We start from the raw sequence: 6006 nt of genomic DNA on the forward strand, positions 1-6006 counted from the left end.
ATATAAATTGAGTTTTATCAGCAATTTTTAATTTTATTTTGGAAATAAAAGTTTGCTTTGTGAGATATATCCTAAATAGTAAATATTTCAACTAGGTACTCTTTAGATTAAAATTGTTTTAAAGTAAAAGCTGTCTTAAATATCAAGATGAAATCGTCATGCTAATTTTATTCTTTATGAAGCATAAATTACACTATCCTGACTAGTTCTAACTTTGAAAACTCAGGAATATGATTATAGCTTATGGTACTATGAACTAGACAGCTTATATTGTTTGACTCAGAAAGATGAAAGACGAAAGATGAAAGCAAAACTGTCTGAATCTTGGATCTGTGTAATAGGTGCCAGAGAGTCTAATTCTTTTTAATTTTTTTTATTTTAGCTTAGGTTTAATGGCAAATTTAAAGATTTTACTCCACTGTGATAGTGACATCGAGTGCCAAGATTGAAGAAATGTATGAAGCTTATTGCATATCCCAACATCAGTACACTGACTACCATAGTTAATTAAATTACTTAAAACTTAATTACATGCACTTACAGGAAGGAAATGCAACTTAATTGTATCATGAAGCCATTAAGGTACTTCTCCAAAAAAAGCATAAAGTAAAATAAATAGACATTCTTCATCCACGTGAACATGTTTTCTTTCCTGCCTTTGCAATTTTCTAGGGTGTGGGATTGTGGACATTCTACGGCATTATTATTGCTAAGAATTATTTACTAAGCTAGAATACATTGTGGGAATGAAAACATTGGTCTTTGTTATTATACTCTGTTATTATACTTTGTTATTATACATATTATTCCACAGAATTCTTCAGTGATATCAGGGATAAGTATGGTATTAGCATTTTCTACAAGATAGTATAGTTGGTGAAATCCTTGTCAAGCACAGAATTTTATATTATTAGTGGATGCTATGTTTAAGTTTTATATTTATAATATATAGTTCACATAATGAATGTACAACATAATCAAGTTTTATCTTTATATTTGAAATATTATTTGAGGGAGCATACAGTTACTTCATGAATCAAATACCACAATATGTTTATAAAATATTTGTAGTATATAATCAACGTTTCTTCAGGCATGGCTGGAAAACAAATTTTTGTTTCAGAACAGATTTGTTGCCAATGTTAAGTAATATAATAATTTGTACTTTGTCAAGGCAGAAGATATATGTATTTCATGGATAGAGCGTTGCCCATGAGAAACAAGAATTTTAGGAAATATGTGGTGGGCTTAACTAAAATAAGCTCAATTACCACATAGCATATGTGTGGTAATCATATAGATAAAAGATCTCTCCAAACTGGTTTAAAACAAACAAACAAAAAACCTTGATTCTATCAAACAGAAGCCAATAAACGTTGTTCTTCAAAGTTGGGGGAAAGATGTGAGATATTTGTTTTCTATCATATTTAAGATAAGATAAGATAGCCTTTATTGTCATTTTTTTTACTGTGGGCACAACGGCACACATCAAAAATGAAATTTAGTTGCCCGCTCTCAAAGTGAAACACATACATGACACACACCTAAACATACTATGAACAGCATATGTATAGACCCACATCCCTACATATACGTAGCAAATAAATATTAAATACTGTCCATCTTGAATATATAACGGAAGGAGGAAGCTTGAGAGTTTGTGACATGTTCTCTTAGTACATGAACATGGGGGCTGGGGCATTATTTTTTTTATGATTGTGTATTGGGTTTTCATTTTTGTAGTAAGTAAATTAATAGTATGCTAACATCATAGTAAAAAAATAGGTAAAAGTTTCCCCGGCCAGTCATGTCCATCTATAGGGGTAGTGTTCATCTCCGATCATAGCCAAAGAGCCAGCATTGTCTGAAGACGCTTCTGTGATCATGTGGCCAGCATATATGCTGAAGGCGCATGAAATGCTGTTAATTTCTACCAAAGTGGTACCTATTTAACTACTTGCATTTGCATGCTTTCGAAATGCTAGACTGGCAGCAGGTTAGGCAAGAACAGGAGCATCCTCTCCATCATGCAGTACTCGAATCTCAAACTGCCAAACTTTCAGTCAATAAGCCCAGCATCTTAACCGCTCAGCCACTGTGCCCCCATCATAGTACAGATGGACAAATAGTGAGAAGAATTATCAGTGAAATTATGAAATGGCATTACATTTTATCTCATTCTTGTATGAAGTAGAAGCAGATTGTTCATTTTATGAAATCTGATGGTCGTGTAAACAGATCCTACCTTTTTGCCTCACCTTTCTACACTCTGTTTATCCAATTGGCTTAGTTCTAGTATCACAAGTTGTGGATGGGATGGAAGTCTATTTGGGCAATTGGACAGAGAAAGACAAGATATAATGAAATAAATTAGTGAGCATTTTCTTATACTTATATAGGAACAAAAAAAATCCTTATTTCCCTAAGTTTAAATTGCTAAGTAGTTATAGATACCATTTTTAGTTTTATTCAAGAATATATGTTATTCTGACATAGTAAGGTTTCAGCGTGACGCATCCGGCCCATGGGCCGGCAGTTTGACATGCCTGACCTAGACTATTGCCAGTTCCTCCCAAATCTTACAATTTCCAAAATATATATTCATAATCATTGTATTAGCTACATACAATAATGTAATTAAATCATTCAGCTATAGAATATTCAGGGTTGCTTTCTTAGCTGCACAGTCACCATGTATTTTTTTCTTCTGGAATGAGGAAACAATATTAAAAGCAACATATGACTCCAACTTTAAAAGGAAAATAAACTAAGGAGTTATGTATTAAAGTGACATATGGAACTATATTTTTCATATTGTGATGAAATTGCTACAGGAAATCGCAACAAATGAAATAGGAAAATCAACTATCTAAGATTATGGTGGTCTTGGTTTAATAGGATATATTAATTATAGATTGGATAATAATAATAATAATAATAATAATAATAATAATAATAATAATAATAATAATAATAATAATAATAATAATAATAATAATAATAATAATAATAGAGTTGGAAGGTACCTTGGAGGTCTTCTAGTCCAACCCGCTGCTCAGGCAGGAAACCCTATACGATTTCAGACAAATGGCTGTCCAATCTCTTCTTAAAAACTTCCAGTGTTGGAGCATTCACAACTTCTGGAGGCAGGTTGTTCCACTGATTAATTGTTCTAACTGTCAGGAAATTTCTCCTTAGTTCTAGGTTGCTTCTCTCTTTGGTTATTTTCCATCCATTGCTTCTTGTCCTGCCTTCAGGTACTTTGGAGAATAGCTTGACACCCTCTTCTTTGTGGCAGCCCCTGAAATATTGGAACACTGCTATCATGTCCCCCCTCGTCCTTCTCTTCACTGAACTAGACATACCCAATTCCAGCAACCGTTCCTTATATGTTTTAGCCTCCAGTCCCCTAATCATCTTTGTTGCTCTTCTCTGTACTCTTTCTATCTAGAGTCTCAACATCTTTTTTACACCATGGTGACCAAAACTGGATGCAATATTCCAAGTGTGGCCTTACTAAGGCATTATAAAGTGGTATTAACACTTCACGTGATCTTGATTCTATTCCTCTGTTAATGCAGCCTAGCTAGCACTGTGTTGGCTTTTTTGTTGGGTATATTTTAATTTGGATTTTTGGTGCTGAGAAAGAGTCTGAACTCTAAACTATTGAGTCTTCATCTAACTCTGATTCCTTGAAGCATTCCCTTAATATAGAGAGATTACTTTGTCTCCTGTAAGAGCCTAGCACAAGAGACATAGAAAATAGATTTTTGGAAACAATTATTGGAAAACCCCAAAATTTTCATGGCTTGGATGTAATACCGGGTATCACTGCTGAAGATTCTTTACTTTTGACAGCAACAATCAGCAATCTGTAATACAATTAGTCCACTTAATCATTATAAAGTATATTAGTGATTCTCAGAGTCTGTGTTGAATCTATATTGTTCTATAAACAAATATTAAGAGTCATTTTATTAACTATCACCACATCCAATAATGAGTCTTTAAATCAACCAGATGGTGTAGGAGCTCATTTATAGCATCAAAGATGGCCAGGTGCTGATTGTGGAACAAATCAAAAACTGTTCATGTGTAAGTTCCAAGGTAATAATAATAATAATAATAATAATAATAATAATAATAATAATAATAATAATAATAATAATAATAATAATAATAATAATAATAATAAAGTTGGAAGAGACCTTGGAGGTCATCTAGTCCAACCCCCTGCTTAGTTAAGCTAAAGAAGTTAAGCTAAAGAAGAAGAAGAAAACCAACTATTTTCCAGAATATGATCTTGAGCATATACCAACATTTTCAATTTTATCAGAAATTGCTTTGAAATCCAGAAACTCATTGATAGAAAACTAGAGGAACTATGGAATAAACTTAAAGATGCTGTTAAGAATGAACCTGATCAGGTTGCCAAAGATGAAGAAACAGAAGAAAGCAAACTGAATGTCAGGAGAAAAAAAGAAAAGAAACTGCCAAAAAGAGAAGAGAAGCCGAAGCCAAGAAGGCCAAAAATCTCAAGAAAGAACATAACAGTCTTGGAAAGTTGTCAGAAGAAACAGGAAGTAGTATTATAACTACCTATGTAAAGATATTGAAGATTGGAAATAGAGACGGAAAAACAAGGAAAGTCTTCCACAAGATATTTGACCTCAGAAAAAGTTTCCAATCTTAAATTGGTATGCTAAAGGACACTTATGGACAGTAACTGATTCAAAAACTAGCATAGAAAGATTGAAGGAGTATACTGAAATATTGTACAGTAGAGATGTCAGCATCCAAGATGCCATAAACTCTAGTATAGAAGAAACTGGACCAGCACTTTGGTCATTATTAAATTGGAAGGCTACAGGAACTGATAAAATATCTACAGAAATACTGTATAGCAAGCAACAAGTAAAAAATCTGTAAATTATGTCAGTAAATTTGAAGAAAGAATCCAACATTGGAAGAGGTGAATCTAAATTCCAGTAAGGGAGAGGGAAAGGAAGAGGCAGAGAGAAAGGGTGGGGAAAGAAACTTAACAGTGTGTAAACTGTCATACAATATATTTATCTTCACATGCTAGCAAAATCATGCTTAGGATCATTCAGTGCAGATTGGAGACCTTAATGGAAAGGGAGATCTCAGATATTAAGTTTAGCTTAGAAAAAACTGAGGAACACGAGATACAGTATTATTGCTGATGCACATTGGATAACTGGGAAAGCCAAATAATTAAAAAGTCAGTCCGTGTTTTGTTTATTATAGAAAGACCTTTGATTATCTCAGTTATATGAAGCTGTGGCAAGTGCTTAGAAAAGAGGGAATCCCATAACATCTTACTGTCCTCTTCCAAAATTGCACCTATATAAGTACAGTATGGATAGACCATGATGAAATAGACTGGTTCCTTGTTGGCAAAAGATTGAGACAAGATTGTATACTCTCCCCTATTCTATTCAGCTTATATGTTGAATATATATTAAGGGATGGATGTACTCAGTTAGTGTCAATAGATGCACACTAGGAAGATCTAAAATAGCAGTCCCCAATTTTCTGGTTCGACGGGTTGGCAGCAGCAGCGGCAGCGTCAAGGGGGGAGGGAATGGTTTCTCAGGTGCAATCTAGTTCCCACACATGCCAATGGAGCTTTGTGTGCTCACCCATCTCTTGCGCAGCACAGTTTCCAACAGGTCGTGAACCAGTACCAGTCTGTGGCTCAAGGTTGGGGACCCCTGACTTAAAAGATTAGGGACAGATCACGATGGAGAATATCTATGTGATTGCTATAAGTTGATGCCAACGTGATAGCTCATAATCAAGAGCACCATATTTATTTCATCAGGGTATTCTGAATATTTTCAGCTTACAGTTTAGAGTGGGGTTATTGAATTGAGCAATAAAAATCAGGCTATTCTACTATACCCCATTGTATTTCCTACATTTTTATATGTATTTCCATTGTCCTTTCCTTCATTTTTCTTTCTTTCCTTTTTTTCTTTCTTT

This window comes from Protobothrops mucrosquamatus, unplaced genomic scaffold, assembly GCF_001527695.2.
Source record: "Protobothrops mucrosquamatus isolate PMUCROS unplaced genomic scaffold, P.Mucros_1.0 scaffold145, whole genome shotgun sequence".
Classification (NCBI taxonomy): domain Eukaryota; kingdom Metazoa; phylum Chordata; class Lepidosauria; order Squamata; family Viperidae; genus Protobothrops; species Protobothrops mucrosquamatus.